At 52.9% G+C, this 21,691-nt stretch overlaps 1 protein-coding gene and 1 long non-coding RNA gene across 12 annotated transcripts in view; one reads left to right on the top strand and one right to left on the bottom strand.

The window, feature by feature from the left end:
- ANO1 (anoctamin 1) overlaps positions 1–21,691 on the top strand; it is a 155,512-nt gene that overhangs the window by 44,387 nt on the left and 89,434 nt on the right. The window lies entirely within an intron of this gene.
- LOC118971122 (uncharacterized) lies at positions 19,308–21,260 on the bottom strand. The gene is made up of 3 exons (XR_005059402.2): positions 21,161–21,260; positions 20,702–20,776; positions 19,308–19,497 (listed from the first exon to the last, which is right to left on the bottom strand). It is a non-coding gene; the product is annotated as an uncharacterized lncRNA (long non-coding RNA).

The raw sequence follows: 21,691 nt of genomic DNA on the forward strand, positions 1-21,691 counted from the left end.
CCGCAGGACCCTGTGGGTGGGGCAGGTGTCCCTTTGTTTTCCTCCCAGGGTGGGCTGGCCCCAACACTGAGTTGGCCCAGTCACTGCCAATGTCTAGGCTCGGGGACGTGGGCTTTTGTTCTGTTCTGGTCTTAGAGTCACAGCCTCACACCCAGACTGCGAGACGAACCATCTGGGAAGATCTCAGTTTATTTTAAGAAATGCCAAATATTTAAACCATCACTAGATGGCTTAAAATAATAAAGGCTCTGTTAATGAATTCATGTAGTACTCTCACTCCCAGAATCTGCATAAGAGTGTATCTCTCTGTCCCAGGCCAGCGGCCGGCTGCTGGGAGGAGGACAAGGAAGAAACCAACATGCAGTTAAAGTTGGTGCTTTAAATTTGGGGGAGTTTGCCAGACAGACACCAAACAAGAGAATACAGGTGGTTCAGTTTGACCACCCATACTTTCAGGAGTGTTAGCGTAAACAAGGGACAGCAGACCAGCAGCTTCAGGCACAGCTGGATCCAGGGGCTCAATGTCTCCCAAATTCCATCTTTCTCCCTCTCTTAGTTCTGCTGTTCTTTGGGTTGGGTCCACCCTCAGGAAGACTCCCCCCCTAGTGGCCAGATGACAGGCACCCCTGCCCCCCGGCCTCCACTCCCAGGATGGCAGTTCCCAGTGAACAGGGAACACTTGTCCCCAAGGCCCTCCAGCAAGAGTTCCAAGGTCAGACGGTCAGCTCTGGTTCTCCTGACTTGGGTCTGTGCCCGTCTGTACATGAGTCCCCCAGCCTGGGGGATGCTAAGCTGTGACTGGCCAGAAGCAGAGCCCTTGGCCGCCCCTGGAGCCAGGTGGGAGGCACTGCCCACAAACCACGTGGGCTGTGAGGGGCTGGTGGCTCCTCAAGGGAAACCGGAATGCCAGATGCAGGAGCCAGAGGGTGAGGCTAGGCAGAGCACCCTCACACAGTGGGCTGGGGCCACCCACGGAGAGGAGGTCCTTCTCAAGGGCCCCTCAGACAGTAGCCAAAAAGAAGTATAGTGTATAGTGGCCAAGACTTCTCGCACTGACAGGTTGGGCACTGTGCCAAAGGTACCATCCGCTCTAATCTGACAAAAACACCAGAGACCGGGGCTTGTGGCCCTCCTCCCAGTTCACAGAGGAGAGAACCAACCCAGAACCCCAAGTTCTTAGCCGTCACCGCTGCTGCCAGCGTCTCGCCTGAGCTGCATCCACCCGGGACAGTCACCATGCACAGAAACCCGGACTGAGCGGACAGCTGGGGCAGGGCTGGGCGCACCCCACAGCAGGGCTGCCTCTGCGGGAGACCTCCACAGCAGGGTCCTTGGTCCACCTGTGGGGGGACTCGTCTGCTCCTCCCACTGCCCATGAGCCCATGTGGCAGAGACCACCAGGGGCCACGAGTGACCCACGCAGGCACTTGGAAGGCAGCAGGGAGGGGACAGACAGCGGCAAGGGCGCAGTGCTGAGATGCTGGGCTCCCAGGATGGCAGCAGAGCATTGGAGGGTCTCAGTTGGAGGGAAAGGGCGGGTAAATAAAGTAAAGGCCTGTCCGTGGCTGTTGGGGAAATCAGACAAGCCTGAGTGGTGTTTCCAAGTCCCACGCCCAGCAATTCTCCTCGCAAGCAGGGTGGCCGGAAGCAAGTTCCTTCTTCTCTCTCGAGGGCACGTGACAGAATACCCAGCCTCTGTCCAAAGTCTTAGCGCCGTCCTGACATGCGGGAGGACTTGATATCTGCTGGGATGGTGGGGCTGGTGACGGGGTGGCGAGGATGGTGGTGGTTCATATCACCCCTGCTACTGTTACTCGAGAGACTAGGGTCACTTTCTCAAGCCGATAAAACACACTGCAATCAGGACATCGCCCTGAGCAGCCAGACCTGGATCAGGGTTCTGCTTCTAGTTTATTTAAGCTGCTTCGGATCCTGCGTCCGTCTGGCTCACAACCTTCCAAAAACTGTCCACTGCGCGTGGCCTCCCAGACCTTACCTGGTCTGGCCCTGCCCGCAGCCCTGACCTCATGTCCCAGGACACCCCTGTCCAGATCTGCTGGCCACCTTACCAGTCCGCAGGTGCACCAGGCACATCTCCACCTCCAGACATGTGCGTGCCTGTTCCCTCTGCCTGCAGCACTTTTCTGCAAGTTCTCCACGTGACTCCTGCCCTCCTCTGACCTCCTCTCATTCAGGTCTCTGCTCGAAGGTCCCTCCTCAGAGAGGCGTCCCATGCCCCCCCTAAGTGTGAGCACAGCACCCCCAATTGCACCGCCTCGGATGCTTCCTGGGTGCTTCTCCTGCTCTGCCCTCCTCCACACTGCCCATCACTCCGGACACACCACCTGGGGTGCTGTTTGCTGTCCCTCTGCCCCACCAACTCATAAGCCACAAGGAGGTGGGGACTCTTTCCTCAGCACATGGAGCAGTGCCTTGCACATAGTAGGCCCACGGTTTGTGGCTGAAGCAATAGCAGTTGCCATTTCTGTCCTCTGGAAACAGATGATGACAGATCAGGGTGGGCTGCGCCTTGCGGTCCCACCTGCGGGGGACGGGCTGTTCCTGGGGATGCCATGGATGCGGTGGACCTCCCACAAGTGGGAGGGTGTGAAATAGTGCTCACCGTCCGTGAAAGTGGCTAACCCCCAACCGTGGACAGTTGTAAAGGCCATTTTAAGCACACTGTAAAAATCCTAGTCTCTGTATAACGTCATTTTGGAATTTGTGTTATTTTAAGGCATCTGGGTTTTGAACCTGTGCTTTTCATTTGTATGTAAAATAATAAAGTTAAATACGTCCATAGGTTTTTTTTTTTTAAAGGTAGAATATATTTTGTTTTCTTAAAAAAATTGATTATTTCATTAAAACTACCAACTTCCAACTACTACCAACCTCCCTCAGGGGAAATAGTGTCTGAATAAACAACAGCCCTGTTCGTCAAAGACAGACTGATACATTTTAAAATCTGTTGGGTGTAAAAGTGAAGTGTCTTTAAAGTCAGATCTGTCACACGTAGGCCTAATGACTTGATAACTAACAGGCGGGCCTGGAGGTTCAGTGTTAATCTTATGGATGCCAGCGAGGTCTGTTCTCCTCCAACCCATCCACTATCTTTCTCTTTTCTCATTTCCAAAATGCTGAGCTAAGATTAAGGGTAGGTGTGTGTGCCCTAAGTTCACACGTCTGTGTGTGTGTGTGCACATTGCCCATGTGTGTAGAGATGGTCCACATCCCAGGGTGGCTGGAACCCATCAGGACCCCTCCACTTCTTTACCTTAGTTTGGGTTGTTTTAAAAGTTTGCAGAATATAAGTAGGATCCAGAATTTAATCAAAAGATATTTGAAGAGAAAGGTCAGTTGCTTTTTTCATTTTGCTCCTCAACCAGGGAACAAGCCCTGAAGCCCCAGGGCCTTCCTGTCCTCACAGGTGCTGAGTTTCTTGAAGCCACCTAGAGGTGCCACTGCATCTTCCAGGGGCCCCATGAGGGCCGCACAGTGGGGCTGGAGGCAGGGAGGGCCTGATTCGGGGGGTGGGGCATGAGCAGAGCCCCTGGGAGGTGGGACACTCACCCTTCTCTTAGATCCAGAGGGTGGGCCCGCGTGGGCCCTCCCCCACACACCCCATCCCCCAGCACACAAACCACCAGCTCAGGGGGACAAGGGGACCCCGTGAGCTGGGCCCGCACTAGGCCTCCTCAAATCTCCAGTGCTCCAGGCCAGCCCGTTTTCCTCAGGACCTGCTGGGTGCCGGGCCTGGGCAGGAAGGAGACCCAGGCGGAGTGCACATGCAGGGGTCAGGCCCAGTGCCCACAGCTGGGTTTTCCCACTCCATCTTCCCTGGCAGGGGACCTGCTCATCCCTGTTTTACTGACACGGAGAGAGGAAGTCACTTTCCCAAAGTACAGAAGGTGCAGGTGGGATGGAGTGCAGCTGATGTCTGCAGTTCTGGCTGGTCCTCCACGGCCAAGAGGCTGGACCAGCCAGGCAGGCTGTCAGGACTCATTCACTGAGTCACTCAATGGGCATTTGTTCCTCTCCTGCCTGGGAGGCCCTGCAGGATGTGGCAATAAATCCTCCAAAGTCTACCACGGGTCTCTGACACCACGTTGCACAAGATACTTATGTGTCTCCTTGAGTCTGAGATGTGCCTAAGATGGGGGATGGCTTCTCTTTCTCTGTAACCTCCCATTTAGCGCAGTGCCTGGAGTACAGGAGGGGCGCGGAAAAGCTTTGTTGGGCGGATGGAAGGATGGGTAGGTGGATGGATGGATGATGGGTGGGTGGGTGCATGATGGGTGGACAGATGGATGATGGATGGATGGGTGGAGAGATGGATGATGGATGGATGGGTGGACAGACGGATAATGGATGGATGGAGGTACAGATGGATGATGGATGGATGGGTGGAAAGATGAATGGGTGGACAGACAGACGATGGGTGTATGGGTGGGTGGATGGATGAATGTATGAGTGGGCAAAGCCCTGCCTCCAAGGGACTTGCAGTTGTGTGGAGGAAGGTTTGGCAGACTTTTGTCCAGGGGTCTGTCTTTGTAAATAGTTTTATTGGAAAACAGCCATTTACATTCGTTTGTATATCATCTATGCCTGCTTTTGTGCTGCAGTGGCAGAGGTGAGTCATTGCTACAGAGGCCATATACAGGGTCACTTCATACACATGTGACCTGTATAGTCACATGAGGGCCTGTGCTTAAAAGAGCCCCATGTCACTATTTTCATCATCTACTATCACAATCTTGAAATTGTTAATAATTTTTTAACAAAGGGCCCTGCATTTTCATTTTCCACTGAGTCCCATCAATTATGCAACCATCCTGTCTGTATGACCGATAATACCTGAATGATTTACTAGGTGGTCCTTCCCAGAAGTCGGCCAATGCTTGGTCTGGAAACTAAGACAAGCACCCGACTCAGCAGGTTCAAGGTGGGAAGTGTTGCATGCGGTCTGGGAGGGGCAGGCACAGCATCCCAGGAGCTTGGAGGGCAGAGAAATACCATCTAGCCGAGGGACCCAGACAGCTTCACGGGCCCTTGGTGCCTGGGCACCCGGAGGTCGGGTGGGGGAGGCGGACGTGCACAGACCGCACAGTCAGCTGGGGCACCACCGTGCCGGGAGGGAGAGGCGACCTTCCCTCTTCCCTGGTCAACGCAGTGTCCAAAACCAACATAAATTATTCATGGAAAGAGAAAGGAAGCAATTACTCATCGATTTCTGCCCACCTCCCTGGCGTTCATTGTGCCATCGCAGCCACAGTCTGGGGCGGTCTCCGCCGCAGGAGAGGGGCTGCCGGGCGTTCCTTTTAAGGGCGGCCGGACCAAGGTCACATATCAGAAGGGCAGAAAACTCAAGAAGGGGGAGCAAGGAGCAGACATTCTTTCCAGACTGTACACAGAAAAAGTGAGCGTTTTGGCCCAAGCAGTGGCTTGAAATATTGGGGCTTTGGCCTCTAATGGGGTACACATGTGAAGAGGGGGGCCCGGAGCCAGGAAAAGCCCAAGCCGGGGGCGGTGGCCAGGGCCAGCGGTGAACCAGGCCGCTCTGTGGGCACTTGCTGAACTGACAGGCGTGCTGGTCTTCCGCACCCCGGGCCGGGTGGGGCAGGTCAGCAGGACCCAGAGGCCGCGCCTTCTTCCCTGCATCCCAGTGGCCTAATGCGGGGCCTTTTGTCGGATTCAGGTGCTCTTAGACACTGTGATGGCCAGGGGCCCAGTGGGGCTTGACCCCGCGGGCTGAACCTCCCGTCTCTCCCCGTGGGTTCCTGGTGAGCTGTGCACAGAGGAATGGCGGCAGGAGGGGAGCAGCATCCCGCCTTCCAGCCCACCAAGGCCTGTGCCCCACGGAGCCGCTCGGTCCCTGGACGGGAGCAAGGCCGTAGGTCTGGGTCTCCGCCGGGCTCGTGTCCTCTTCCTGTAGGTTTCATCCCCAGTGGACGGCCAGCCCGAAGCTAGGACACCCACGGGCTGAGTGTCTGAAGGGAAGACGGAGGGGACCGTCCTTCAGCCCCTTGGGACCTTTTCATCTGTGATGGTGGCCCTGCTGAATGAGTGGCTGGGGCGGCCATAACAAACCGGGGGCCGGGGGCTTACAACAACAGGGATTTGCTCTCCTGGGTGTGTGGGGGCCGGAAGTTCAGGAGCAAGGGCTGGGCAGGGCTGCGCTCCCGCCAGAGGCTCCGTGGGGGTTCCTTCCTGCCGCCTCCATCTTCTGGGGCTTCAGGAGTCTGGTGCTTGTGGCTGCGCCCCCCCGCCTCTGCCTCTGGGGTCACGCCGCCTTCTCCTCCTCTGTGTCTGTCCCAGGTGTGTCTCTGGTAAGGACACCGAGGCGATCCCGGGTGATCTCATGTAGAGATCCTTGCCTCCGTCCTCAAAGACTCATCCCAAATGCGGTCCCACTCACAAGGCCTAGGGACCAGGGTGTGGCCGCCATGCAGCCCACCACTCCTGCCCCTGCTATGAGGCCTGGGCGGCGACTCCTCCTCTTGGGGCTGAAGACGGAAAGGGCTGAGGACCCTGGCCCCACCCCCGCCAGCCCTGACACCCTCTGCACCGCGCCTGTCGGGCTTCCTCTGCAGAGGTGGGAGCCTCTCCTCAGGCAGGTCAGGCGCTCGGACGCCTGCGTGCAGACTGCTGGCTTAGGTGCTCGGGCCTTTCTCGCTCCTGCCAGCGAGATGTGTGTGCCAGGAGGAGGCAGGCAGGAGCAGGGCCTGTGGGGTACGGGCGGAGCCGTGCAGGGGGACTTGGGAAATGGAGGTCTTAACCTCTGGAGAAAGGCAAGAACTGGAGACAAATTTGGATTTGGGGGTAATGCGTGGGGCGGTCAGAACAACGGGTGTGACACAGTCACCCTGAAAGAATGTGCAAACTGGGAGGGAACACCCACGTTCAGAGAGCGAGCAGGACAGGAGGGGCCCCACTTGTTTGACCCGGGCGGCAGGCCCACTGGGATGAGCGCCTCCATGTGCAGACGGGGAAACTGAGGCAACGAAGAGTGGTCAGGAGACATGTCCGCGGTCACAGGGCTCGTTCCATGGCAGAGTCTTGGGTTCCAGCCCGAGGAGAAGGCGATGAACCCTTCTCACCCTGCAAAAGAAAAGGTGGAGCAGAAGGACTAAAGCGCGACCCCTGAGTGCGGCAGCCCAGAGTTCGGGTAAAGGACTTGGAGTGAGAAGCGTGTGCCGAGGACAGTTAGGATGTGCGAGCACTCGGAACCACCTGGCCTGAAGACTGGGCGGCAGAAGTGGGCCCAGCTGCCTTGGCTTGAAAGAGAGACCATGAAACCATCTGAAGGCAATGCCGCAAACCGGCCGCGTGTATGCCACTTGGCCTCAGAACGCGGAAAGCAGGCTGGAATCGCAAAGACGCCGCCAGCACATGTCTCGTTGAAAGAGAAAACTTTCTAAACAGCCCAGCTCCCGGGGCCTCTGTCAGTGGCGACCCAGTGCAGAGGATTCAAGTGTTGAGAAAGCCGTTAAAGGAGGTGGGCTCCCAATTTCCTTATAGTCCTGAGACTCCTTGGATCCGTGCGTTCTGACTGCTCCCCGTGCGTGGCGTTTGGGAGGGGAGGGCGCTGACCCCGCATGCCCTGGAAATCACAAGCAACATTTGCTTTTCGCGTCCCATTTCGGTTTGCCCGTAAAAATATGAGAGTGCAAGCAAATTAACATTTTATGTCAACCCTGACCCCTTGTAACAAAGCAAGGGTTTGCTCCCCACAACAGTATTTACTCTTTTCACTAGATATTTAACATCTCGGTTTATGTCACTTATTTTTTTAGCAGTGCAGACAAATGTAATTGAGATTTGAAACTGAAATTCACACACACCCAGCTATTTAGTCTCGTGAAACACATCTAAGGGACTAAATGCACACGACTTAAGTGATCGTCAACATTGCCAGGTTTCCCGTGGGTGCTGGAACTGTATAGAAATGGCCACTTTGCACGGGAAAAGAAGGTGTAGGCTCAGAACAGCTACGTTGTAGCAGCCGTTATTTGTGTGACAGCCATCGGGGCAGGGATTTTTGTGTTTTGATAGCTACTGTGTCCTCCGTATCCAGAACAGACTCTGACAGTGCACGAGTTCTCCATGAAGTGTTGCAAGAACAGTTTTCCTGTTTTCCCTTCTCCTTCAGCAGAGAGCCCTGAAGGAGTGTTTTCCCCTGCAGCGTTGTCATGTCAAGAAAAAGGAACATGAGACTCGGACTGAGGCTCCTGGCTGTGCCCCTGCATGGGCTGGAGATGAAGCCACGGGAGCATCAGAAACAATAAAGATGTCCAGCGGGATCCTGGATGGGCTCCTGGAACAGAAAAAGGACATTAAGCAAAAACCAGGAAAATCTCGATGACGTAGGGACTATATTTAACCAGAAGGTATTGCTATTGGTTCAGTAATGGTGACCAGCGGAGAGGCTGATGTCCCCTGTTAGTAACGGGAAACGAGGTGCTGGGGAGGCGGCGACTCTCTGGGCTAGCTCCTCCGTTTTTCTGGAGGTCTGAAACTCTTCTAAAAACAGACAAGAAATATAACTCTCTGGGAAAATAAGAATAGTGGCCACACTAGATGGAAACACATTGAAGATATAAGAATCTTTGAGTCATCAGAGAGAGCATGTGTGAGGCCAACTCCTGACAGACACGAGGAAGGCAGAAAAACGGGCCACAGAGCTGTTTCTCAGCAGTTGGTATAGAGAAAAAGAAAGACTGAACAAGGACTTTCCATGAAGAAGACCTTCTGTTTACTTTTTGGGTCTCTGAAGAGAAATGACCGAATTTTCTATACAATTGTTTGAATCATAATGACCTTTCCCTGCAATTCAGCACTCCCGGGACACTCTTTAAATCAATGTCGGTGATTGCATACAAAATCCTTATCACAAATAAAAGACCCAGGAAAAGCTTGCTGTTGCAGGACTGCGTGGACTGGAGTGGTGCCCCCGTGTACCTGAGACGGTCAAATGAAAGAAAAGGGAGAATGGAATTTCCCCTGGAGTCATTAGGGTTTTACAAGCATGAATTTCCTGGCAGTTTCTGGCTGGCATGACACTTTTCGAAACAAATTGTATCTTTGTGGAATGAATGTTTGAAATAATCCAAGCCCGCTTCCAGACGCTGCAGCTCACAGGATTCAGCTGAAACCTCCCTCCCAAGTCACACCAACTCTAGGTACCCAAATTAAAAACAAAATGACTTCTCCAAATATTTTGCCAAAAATAGAACTTTCTGCTTTATGAGATATTATTTTTGTCTTCCATCTGTACTCAAAGTAAAACAAAATATCAAGGCTTAATTCCATTTTATTTCAACTGTTTAACTTTGCCCCTGAACTTTTAGATAAACATTTACCCAATGGATGAACTGGTGGATTTGAGTTTTTGAAACATAGTAAACATTTTCCTATTTAATATTCTACCTAGTTTCTATAAACTGTATCAATTTATTAGATGTTTTCACTTCTTTTAAGGTTGACTAAAGTTTAAGGTTCATGCAGTGTTCTTTTCACGGATGAGTTTATATTTTCTCCCCCGTCTTGCTGCAAAAATGGTTGAGGAAGCCCTCTCTGCCTGTGCTTAACCGAGTTTTTGACACAAGGCAATCAGAGGGGTATGGTTTCTCGGTTAGACGGAAGACTGAATGCCAGGAAATCCAAGACTTGAAAATCTTTGACCCTACGGCTGTCCCTGCCCCGAGCTGGGCACAGCAGGACGCTGTTACCTTCCCAGCCACTAGGGGCTGTGCAGGGCATGCTGGAGACCTCGGGCTGTGGCCTGTTCCTGCCCCTCAGGAAATGACGTAGCTGGGGCCGGGCTGCCCCTCCAGAAAGCAGGTGGGCAGGATTCTGGGCCCTGTGTTTGCCAGCAGAAACAGGTTCTTCTTGAACGTCAAGGGCTGTGCCTTGGTTCTTGGGGCTGGTCTGTGTCCTGTGAACAGCCGGGCATGTGTTTCCCAGACAAGCAGGATGTGTTTTCTTCCTGAACCACGACTATTTTTTCACGGCGGTCGCCACCAGTGGCAGCGTCTGACTGAGGCTTATGCTGGGAGTTGGCTGCAAAACTTGAGCAGTGAAAATCCAAGGCCCCAAAAGGTGCCCAATGCCCAGCTCAGCAGAGTAAACAGGACCTGCGTGAAATAGGGTCAGGGCCCTCGGTGCCCACCGCCGCCCGTGTTGCCGACGGGGCAGCAGGCGCCCTGGGCCCCCAGGGCCTGGTACTCCCTCTTTGCAACCAGGTGACTTTGGCCAAGTTACTTGGCCTCTCTGTGCCTCAGTTTCCTTATCTGTCAAGTGGGGCTCATCACCCCTGCCTGAGATGTTCAGCAGGTGGTGCTGTGAGCACCAGCCGTGTCCCAAGGCACTGTTATGGGCACTGGTGATGGATTTTAAAATATTAGTATTGAATTCACCTCACTAGACAAATGGTCAAAGGTGTCTGTAGGAATAACTACTCCCGAAAGTGAGGGAACGAATGTGTGAGCAATAGGTCCACCTAGTCTTCTACAAATAGACATGCCATCTGTGCTGCCCGTGACAGGCATGGTGCCTGTGCTGTTTGGGACATGAGTCTAGGAATGTTACCTGGTGGTTTTCGTCCCGGCCCTGGTTCCCTGAGGTGGAAACCAGTATCTGGGATGCAAGTTACATAAGACAAGACTAGCGGGACCCCAGTGCATGGCAGCTGTGACACCACAGCTGTTTGTCTCCCTGTGACAGGTGGGGTGTGAGCTGTGAGGCCTGCTGACACAGATGCGCTGGGAAGAAGAGCCCTGGGGAGTGGAGGGCCTGCTCCTCCCCCCGGAGCAGCTCCTGACTCCTCACCCAGGGCATGGCTGCTGGCTGCCCCCCCAGGGGCTGCCTTCCTCTGGCCCCTTGTCATCCCTGGGCCTAGCCCCATGTCCCCTCCTTCCAGAGCCACCCATCTCTCCCCATTCTCGGGTGACCTTGGCCCATGCCCGCCACCTGCCAGGCGCCTTGGTGCCCAGGTCTGCTCCTTGCCTGGGAACTGTGGCCCTGCCGTTGGTGGGCCTGGGGCTCCCCTCTGGGCTGTCTCAAGGCTCCCCTGGCAGGCCCACACTCCCCACCTTGTCCTTCTGTCTCCTGGAACTTTAAGAACAGTGCATTCCATACAAGCCTGACGGGGTCAGTGCTTCAATTAACGTGCCCCTGAGGTTCATGGCTCTGTGTCCCCTTAGGAAAGGAAGAAAGGACATGGCATTTGAAGGCAGAAGGCCTGGGTTCAAATTCTGCTCTGTCGTTCAGTAGCTGTGTGACCTTGGGTGAGTTCATTCACATCTCTGACCTCAGTGTCCTCATCTGTAAAGTGGGGATACCCATGAGGTTGGGGGAAAGCAGAGAAGGCGCTTCTTGGAAGTTCTTAGGAGGATAGAGAAGTGGCAGCTGGCTGATGATGAGTGGCCGCGCGAACAAGTGTGCTCCAAGACACACCATTGTAGGCATTTTTTTTATTTGGGAAACATTCTTTATTGAAATGAAACAGACATTTATAAAAGTGCTCCAATCGTAAATTCATGATCTGATGGATCTGCACAAAGGGGCTGCACCTGGTCCTCACCACCAGGTCGCGCCAGGAGCATCGGCGCCATCAGGTCCTGCCCTGGTGGCCGCCGCCCCTCCCGCACCGCGCTCGCGGTTGCCCGTGGAGTCAGCGGAACCTGGCTTTTCCTCGGCCTTGTGTCTGGGAGCCACCCAGTGTCGGCTGCTGTCCCTGGGGCACTCCGCCCAGTAAAGCGCCCCACAGCTCTCCTCCCAACGGGCATTTGAGTCGTTTCCAGCTGGTCTTTTAGGGAGTCTGCACATGCCCTCCCGCTGGGTCCTACCGTGGGGTGGAGCTGCGGGGCCCAGGACACGCTTCTCTTTAGCTTCAGGCATTTTTGCCAGGTTTCCAAAGTGCTTGTACCCATCTTTTCCTTTACGGTTACTGTTCTCTGTGTCCTGCTTAAGGGACGTCTGTGTGTCCCGAGGTCATGAAGATAGATAGTCTGCAAAGGTGTCTCTGGAAGCGTGTCGTTGCGCTTCTGTATCTGGAACTGGCTGTGTGTACGGTGTGCGGTGGGACACTGGGGTTCACCTTTCTCCACACGGCAGCCCACACCATTTATTGGGAAGATGGCCCTTTTCCCCGGGGACCACTTTGCAGTAAATCGATAGCAGGACAGGGTAGGTGTGTCTCTGAACTCCACTCGGCTACAGCCGTCCACCGCCGTCCTTGCACGCTGCTCTTGGCCAACTCCCCGAGCTCGGCGAGGCTTCCTATCAGGGAGTGCATGTCCTCTGACCTGAAGTAAAAATTGTCTGCACTATCTTCAGCCTTTTGTATTTCCAGATAAATTTTAGCATCAGCTTACTGATCTTTTTACACACACACACACACACACACACACACACACACACACACACACGCACACCCTCACACACGTTCTGACATTCTGATGGGCGCCACGCTGAGTCCATAGACCGATTTGGGGAGCTTACTGACCCTCCCCATCCGTGAACACCAAATGTCACTCCACACGTATAGGTCTTTAATTTCTCCTGGTAATATCTTGTAGCTTTCTTTGTTGAAGTCATGCGTATCTTTTGTCCAGCTATTTTAATTTTTTGGTGTATTGAAAAAAAGGCATATGTTTTTCAGATCTGGTTTGTTTCTAGTATCGAAGAGTAATTGACTTTTGAATGTTAATTGTGTATCCCGTGACCTTGTGAAATTCATTTACTGATTCTAATAGTTTACCTGTAGATACTTCAGCATTTCGTCCATTCAAAAGTGCATTGCCTGTGGATGAGGACATTGTCAGTCACGCCTTCCTTTCCCATCCATAGCTTTTCATTTCTATTTCTTACCTCCTTTCCCTGCTACGGCCCCAGTATGACATTGACTAGAAGTGGAGACGGCAGGTTTTAACGTCACGTTTTAATTCCAACCGCACAGGGAAGCTTTCAGTATTCCACCATTCAGTGCGCTATTTTTGTCTAATCACTTACCCTTAGTTGGCTAGGCATTTTTTGTTATAAATGGTGTTTAATTTTACCAAAGTCTTTGTCAGCACATAAGGAGATGATCATTTGGTTTTTCTTTATTTTATTAATTTCCAAATATTAAACCAACCTCACATTCCTGAAATAGATGCCGTTTGGCCATGATATATTACCCTTGTTCATGGAATTAGTATGTTAATATTTTTGTTCATGGTTTTTGCGTATATATTTATGAGAGATATTTTCCCTCCTTGATATCTTTTTTCAGGTTGAAATGAGTTGGCCAGTAGTCCCTCTCCGTTCCCAGAAAAGACCGGGGACAATTGGTGTTATTTCTTCTTGAAATATTTAGAAAGTTTCACCAATGGAGCCTATAGACCCAGAACTGTCTTTGTGAAAAGGATTCTATTCACGTATCAAATTTATTGTATAGATTAGGACTATTTGTTTATTTCTTCTTAAGAAAAATTTGGGGAGTTGTATTTTTCCAGAGAACTGTCCATTTCATCTCAATTTTCTGATTCATTCACATAAAATTATTCATGATGTACCGCCTACCTCTCTGACGTCCGTAGGAGCCGTAGTGATGTCCACTCCCCCACTCCTCCTGGTGATCATTCGTGTCTTCCTTCTCTGCCCCAGAAAGGCCCTCTTCGGCCCCCACTGCTCGTCCACCTTCCCCAGGGGGTGAAATCTGCGGGGCCCAGGGGCTGCCCACCCTGAGCCCACCCTGAGCCCATACCCCAACACTCAGCCTCCAGAGATCCCTGCGCAGGCGGCCCCGGCCCACTTCCAGAGCCCACACGGGCCTTCTCCCCAGCTGCCCTCTCAGAGGCGGACTGCGGGCATGCTGTGCGGGCCCCACAGGGGCTGGGAGGCAGCGGCCTGTGGGCTCACAGGTGGGGCTTGGAGGGCCAGGCTCCTTGTGGTTTGGGGTGGTGCCGAGGTGGCAAGAGTAGGGGGCCAGAGACCATCTCCCCACACCTCAACTTCTGGCACAGATCTCTGAGGAGGTCTTGGCTTCTAAACCTTACCATCTCCATTGTGCAAAGGTACCTTTCTCAAAGTCGGAGGATAGAAAATACTTTATTTAATAGATTGTTAGTATGATTTACAGCTTAAATATTACATATATGTCATAAGGTCTAGGCTTGTCAGGGGCAGGCCTGAGGCCTGATAGAGGTTTATCAATGTCTTTTCAAAGAACTAACTTTGAGTCTGTTCATCTCTCCATGATACATTTGTTTTCTACATTACAGATGTCCATTCTTCTCTTTATTATTTGCTTCCTTCTACTTCGGGTTTGATTTGCTGCTTTTTTCCTAGCTTCTGGATATGCACGGTTAGATCACTGATTTCCAGCCTTCCTTCTTTCTGGTAACGTGAGGTTAGGGCTTTACAATTATCTCCAAGCACAGGCTTAGCTGTGTATGATCAGATGGTAATGTGGTATGCGATATCATATTGTCATTGTATGCAGTTCAAAATATCCACATTTTCAATTTCTTCTTTAGCCTATAGATGATCACATTTGGTGTTTTTTTTTTATAGCTGTTTTTCTGTTACTGGTTGCTACTTGTTTTCACTGTCATCCATAATTCAGTCCTTAGAAACATGTGGAGCCCAGCCTCACAGCCCAACACCAGCCATTGTGGCCAACAGTCTGCATTCATTTGGAAAGAAATCTGCATTGTGTAGTCTCAGCTGATTTTTTTTGTCTGCAGTTATACCATTTACTGAAAAGAGTTCAATTTTAACAGTCGAACATACAATCACGATTGAAGATTCATTTCTTATTTTAGTTCTGTCAGTTTTTGTTTTATGTACATAGAGGTAAACATAACCTAGAATTGTTATGTCTTTCTGCTGAACTGATATGCCATTATAAAACATTCCTTTTTATCTCTAAGAAAACTTCCAACTTCAAAATTGAATATGAGTATAGCCACACCTGCTTTCTTTTGATTGTGTTTGTATATATTTCTCCCATCCTTCAACTCAGAATCATTCTGGGTCTTTATGTTAAGGTGTGTCTTCTGTCCATAGCATAAAGTTGAAGTTTTTAAAAAGCTAATCTAATAACTGTGTCATTTAATTGGAGTATTTAGCCCATTTATGTTTAACATGATCATTGATGTATATCTGGGTTCACACCCACCATCTTACACTTGGGTTTCTGTTTGTCCCGTTTGTTTTTTGGACTTTTTTACCTCCTCCTTTTTGATTAATCAATTCTTTCTTAAATCCCAATTTCTCTTCTATTCACTGGTTAGTTATGCATTCCTTTATTATTCTTCTAGTGGTTGCACTAAAAAATTTTAAATGCATCCCTGGCTTTTTATAGTCTGTCTTAAAAATAGTGCTTTTACCACTTTTGGACAATGTAGAACCTTCAGTGCCTTTCACTTCATTCGTCTCCCTTACTTCGTGTTTTATTTTTGTCATATATTATCTATTTATATTTTAATCCCATAAGACACTATTACTACTTTTTCAAACGCCAATATTCATTTAAATTTGCTCATGTGTTTGCACTTTTCAGCATTCTTCTTCCATTGTTCTTCCACTTGGGATTATTTCCCTTCTGTCTGAAAAATTCCCTTTAGTATCTTTTTTTAAGGCCAGCAATGAATTCTCTCAGTTTTTGTTCATCGGGAAGCATCTTTATTTCACCTTCATTTTTGAAAGATATTTTCTCTATAGGCAGAATCCTAAGTGGGCAGTTGTTTTCATTCAGCGATTTCAGTGTGCTATTCTATCCTTGACCTCCATTGTTGTGTGGAAAAGTCAACCATTAGCCTCATTATTGACGCATTTTTTTCCTTTGGCTGCTTTTAACATTTTTTTTATTGTCCCTCGTTTTCAACAGTTTCATTATGAGGTGCCTACATATGTTTTTCTTTGGGTGTTTACAGAGCTTTCCGTGGCCATCATGAAGCATGGCCTGGTGCCTTTCATCGGGTATGGAAAATTCTCCAACTCTTTCGCAGTATTGTTTCTGCCCCTTCTGTCTTCTCTCTTTCTCCAGAACCCCAAGCACACGTGCGCGAGGCATGTTCACCGGAGCAGGCGTGTCGACTGCGGGCTTGATCTGTCTTGCAGCCACTTTCTCTGTGCCTCGATTTGAATTTGTCTGCGGCTCTGCCTCCCAGTTTCCCGATCTCTTCCACCCTCTGCGATTTGCTCTTCTGCCTGTCTTTTGAATTCTTGTTTTCAGCTTCAGGATTTCCACTGGATTCCATTGGTAGATTCCAGTTCTCTAGTGAAATTCCCCATCTTCTCATTGACTTTCTTCAACATATTAATGTTATTTCCATAATGTATTTTCTTCAACAAGTAATGTCTGTTGACACCCACTGTCTGGATCTGCTGTTCGACTAATGCAATTGCTATTTGTTTGTTTGTTTGTTTCGCTTGATTTTAAACTATTTGACCCTGATTCCTGGCACTTGGGGTAATATCTCATTGAATTGGGATATTGTGTGTGAAGCATGGGTGGTTCTGGATGTTTGCTTCTTTCAGAGAAGATTTTGGCAGATAGAACATGGACGGACCAGCTTGTTTCCATTTGGGCTGGAGATGATTTGAGGCGAGGTTTCAGGATCTGGGGAAGGCTGGTCTCCTTCTGGAATGCAGCCTTCCCGGGTTCTCCATTGAGAGCCAGAGAGTCTACCGGGACCCCCAGCCCTGGGGCAGACCCGGAGCTCCAGGGCTGGCTTCCCCAGCCGCAGCCTCCGCCTGCCTTTGCATCCTCACGCCGCCCCCTCTGCTGTGGGTCGCAGCCGCTCAGCTGGGCGCATGGGTGGCCTGGGAATCACCTGAGCAGAACGCTCCGCTCATTTCTCCACGGCTCCCTTCTCTCTGGGATGGTAGCCCTTGAGTCCTGCCTGCCTTGGCTGTCCCCCAGGTCCCTCAGATACCATGTGGTTCCCCTTTTGTTTTTATTTGTGCCCAGCTTCTGTAGTTGTTCTTGGCGGAAAGAGCCCTCCGACAGCTGCCACTCTGTGTGGCCAGAGCAAGTCTCCCCCTTGTGCATCTTAACAGTTGCCTCCTGCCTTCCTTTTGTGCCGGGGTGAGGGGGTGCGTGCGCACAGACAGCAGCTCAGAGGGGGGGTCTTCAGACTGACAGCAGAGGAAATGTCTGCTCTTGGGGTCCAGTTGTCAGGGGAGCATCCCGACCTCTGTGTTTCCAACTGCTAAGCCACTGACCTTGCCTAAGCCACTGGATCTGTCAGGGCCTCACTCTCCTTACCTTCAAAGTGGGTAATGACGCCTATTTCACAGACTTGTGTGAAGACGGGCCATGGGGGGTGCGGCCAGGAGTACTTGAAGATAGAGAAAAAGCTTCTTTTTAAATAAGAAGATGCAATGGGCCCCGTGTATGGGAACAGTCAGGACAAGTGTTTTGGTCTGTGAAGGTGCCACACTCTGATATACATTTACAGCATCTGCAAAGGATGGGGGGTGGCCCAGGAAACCTCCCCCGCTTCCAGAAGAACCTGAAGACCCTTTCCCAGTGAGCCGAATCTCACCAAGCAGAGCAGAATGACCGAGAAACACTGCACACTGGTGCTGCGTGTTCTGGAAACATCAGACTGGAGTGAGGCAGGGTGCAGGGCCCAGAAGCTGCCTGTTCTCAGGGCTTCCGGCGGCTTTGCCTGTCTCGGTAAGGGGCACGGACCCCACAGCCCCGCGGTCTCTAGGGAAGCTGGGTCCCAACGGCTGGGGCCTAGCCCTCCAATCCTGTCCTGAGAAGCTGCCTCCAGCGACCAGCAGCCTTGCAAGAGCTGAGCCTAACAGACTTTCTGAAAGATACGACTAAACGTACGTTAATGCAGGTCTCGTCCCACAGGCTTTGCCCTGTGCCTGGAGACCCAGCCAGCCCCGAGGGTCTCCGGCTGTTTCCCTGGTATCTCGTCGCACATGATACCACACATGCCTCTCACTCAGGGCGCCGGGTGACCCCGTACCCCACCCACGCTGTTCTCCAGACCCCATTTGTTCTGGGGAAGTGGAACTTGGTCACACTGAGTCTTTTTTCCCCTCTTTGATCGTTTGTTGATGACTCAAAATCAGGCCACACGCCACAGCAAGATATGACACTGCAGGGGCGCCAAGGGGCCCGAGGCCTCCTTGCCCCTCCTCCTGGGATGCGGCCGCCCCTCTCTGGGAAGCTTGCTCGCTCTTCATTTCCCTCTTGCCCTGGTTTCTGTCTTTTCTCTTCCCTTTGGTTTCTCTGTCTTTCTCCGGGAAGTGATCTTGCCCCTCTGGAAGGGGGCTGATGAATGCAGGAGGGGTGCAGCCATTGCTTCCTCCCCGACGTTTGGAGGTTGTTTTCACAGAGGGTGCGGCTGAGAGGATCCTCCTGCCGAGCTGGCAGGTTTATGGCTTTGGAGGGAAGGCCACACATCAGTCAGAGTCCTTCCTGCTGCCATCAGGGCCCCTGCTCACCCGGGCGGGCCGAGCCCCAGCCCGCAGGGGTCACCCCCGTCCCGAGCTGCAGGAGTACCATGGCCTCTGCCGGGAAGAGCCCGTGCCCACCCCCTCCCAGCCCCCAGGGAAACTTCTCCAAAGGCCAGATGCTTATCTGAGAAACAGGTTCCTCAGTCCCTGTGTGGTCCTTCGCTGCTCTTAACCATTTTTTCTCCTTTGTTCTTGGTCCTGTGTTTGCTCTCGAGATCCTTCAGATGAACACCCTAGACAGCAGTGAACTTTAAGACTGTCCCTAGGGGCGGACAGATGACGACCCCCTTCCTGGCTGTGTCGGCCTCCAAAGTCAAGGCAATGGGCTCAGTCCAAGCCAGACCAGCCAGAATAAAGGTTTTCCTTGTCCCCGTCCCCCAAACCTCTTCCTTCTTCCCTTTATCTTTGCTGTGCGAAGGTCTTTCCTTTCCTCCACTTCTTCCAACCCCTTATGTTCCTTGGCCTGATGGAGGTTACCCTGTTCACCTATTAAAATTACCAGAGGGGTGGCGGCGGTCATTTACACCTTAGTATGAATTAGATACAGTGGTTCACATTTTCTCAAGGTTATTTGCTCTGTGAGTCAATGAGCAGCCTAGGGCTGCAGTATAGACATTTGGGGCAGTTACAGGAGAATAGGAGTCAGGGATGGAGGGGAAGGCTAACCTTAGAGGGCCTCTGCAGAGCCTAGGCACTCACACACGCAAGCTGCCAACCCTGAGCCCTTACCCAGGCCCACGTTCTGGACAAAGCATTCTGAAAATGTGGTGCAGAGTGATTTATTGCATGACCAGGGACAAGAAGTGGCGAGTCCTGGGGCTGCTTAGCTGGGCAGGGAGAGGGGCAGGGAGCTCTAGAAGACAGCTGACGCCTGACTCCGTCTCTGCTGTGGTTCTTGTGAAGGAGTAATTCTGACTCCCAAGCCCGGAAGCAGAACTGCCTTGTGGAATGGGTTACCTGTGTGATGGGTGCAGCTGCCCCAGGTGAAGTCTGGCCATGGGGTTTGAAATCTCCTGGGCTCAGCCATCACTGCAGGAGGCCTTGCACGGCGTCAGGGGCTGTGGCTAAATGCACAGCCCAACCGCCCTGGAGCAGCCCGTCCATCTCTAGCCCTGGTGCTCAGACCCGTCAACCACACTTCTGTACCCTCACCCAGAGGGCCAGAGTCCCTGTGGCCCAGCCCACCCGCCCCTCTGAGCTTGTCCCCCACCAGCCTCTGCCGCCTCCAGTCTTGACTGAGCCTCGGGGCTTTCCCAGCTGTGGCCTCTGCCTCAGCTGGGTCCCCCGGACCTTCCCGGGCTGGCTTCTGCTCAGATGTCACCTCCTCAGGAGGGCTGCCACCACCCCTGCCCCAGCCCCTCCACAGCTACCATCACCCCAGTACTCCTGTTTTCCCATTTGTTCTGTATCCCCCCCTTGCTGGCTGTGAACCCCATGGGAGCAGGGGCCTGTCTCCAGCCTGGCACTCAGGGTGCATGGGTCGCTGAGGGGCCAGGTTTGGGGGACCAGCGCCCCTCTGATCTGTGACGGTTGTGATGATAAGTAGCTATTACCAGCAGACAGGGCCTGGGGGTGGGGACTGAGCTTGTATTCTGTGTGGGACCCAGGCTGGGTGTTCTGGGTCCCTTCCCAGCACCCCAACAGCCTGCCTGTTACTGGGACCAAGGAGGAACAGGGCCTGACAGCCTATGTGACTTGCCCAGGGTCACCCTTCAGACACCCAGGGACTCACGGGAAGAGGCTGATCTTTGGGTTCTCTGGAAAGTTCCATGCCTATGGATGAGTTAAGAGCACTTCTAAAGCTCTCTAGGCCGCCCCACCCCCGGCAGCACATCAAGCACCTGCCGTGTGTCAGGGCCATGGTGTTCCTCTCCTTGGTAGGGATAGGGGTGGGGGCGGGGCGAGCGCCCGGCCTTGGCCCTACCTGGCTAATGGCACTGTGCCGGCTTCTGCTCTCCTGTGGAGTCTAAGATATGGCCAGGGGCAGAGGTGCTGGCCATCCGGCCACTGTGACATTCCGCTCCACAGCGGGTCCGCACTCAGAGGCCCCCCCCCCCCAGCCCAGCCCCACTGCGGTCGTGGTGGGGGGCTCTGTCGGATCAGGGGGGAAAACCCTGCCCACCCTTACAAACATGCCGAGGGGCCTGGAAGCAAGGAAAGACAGTCGGGCTCCTGCAGGAGGCCCGTTAGCTGCTGGCATCAGAATGACTCCAGGGCTGCCCGTGCTGCTCACCTGTGGCCACAGGTATGTCCTCCTGCGGGGGGCCCTTGCCCTGGACAGGAAGCACCCACGCACGTCATCAAAACCCTTGCGTGGATATAAAAACGGAGTTGTGATTGTCACAGGCTTTCCCAGGTCTCCTGAGCAGCTGTGACTGTCTTCCTGGCAGCAGGGCATGGCCGCCACCATGAGGAATCGCCCACCCCACCTCTGGGAACCTCGGAACCCTCTGTCCTGCTCCGGGCAGCCCACTGCAGCCTCTAAGCGCTATGTCCCCGAGTCGTGTTGTGTTACGGGACAGCTACCTGACGACGGACCTCCAGCCCCTCCCCTCTCCCTGCCAGCTCCCCGCGCTTGCAGGTGCACGCCCCGCAGTGGGGCAGCCCTCCTTCGCCCCCGTGGTCATCTTCCTGGTGACCCAAAGGGCTCGGCTGAGGAGCCACAGCCCCTGGAGTTACTGCCGGAGCTCACCGCATGCTCGCCTTCCCGGCCTCTCATTCTTCCGGGCCCATTGGCTTTCTGATGTCCCGGGCAACTGAAGGCTGTGTGCCTACGGGCAGGCCTTTCCCTTTGTGTCTGCACCTGGCAGCTCAGGGCTGCACAGTAGGGCCTTGGCACCCGCGCTGGTGGCCCAGGCGGTGAGGGAGGCCCCCTCCTGCCTGCAAGGCCCAGCCCTGCTCCCCCTCCCGGGAGGGCCCCAGATTAGAGGCCTGACGAGAACTTATCAATGCGGCTTTTGTGGCAGCTGAGCCAGTGGCCCTTCCCCAGCAGAGCGGAGCCATCAGCTTGAAATGTTAAGACAACAGCTGCTCCTGGGGCGCCCTGTTTGTGAGGGTTCCCTGCGGGCAGCTCAAGGGTGGCTGGAGGCAGACACAAAGTGACATGTGGTAGCAGGTCTTGCTCCGCGTGGCGCTAGTATCTGTGGATGCTGGCGAAGTGATTCACTCATTTGTGCTTTGCACACATATTGAGCAACCTGCCACGTGCTGGGTGGGCTCTGCC

Source organism: Manis javanica, chromosome 11 (genome assembly GCF_040802235.1).
Source record: "Manis javanica isolate MJ-LG chromosome 11, MJ_LKY, whole genome shotgun sequence".
Taxonomy (NCBI): domain Eukaryota; kingdom Metazoa; phylum Chordata; class Mammalia; order Pholidota; family Manidae; genus Manis; species Manis javanica.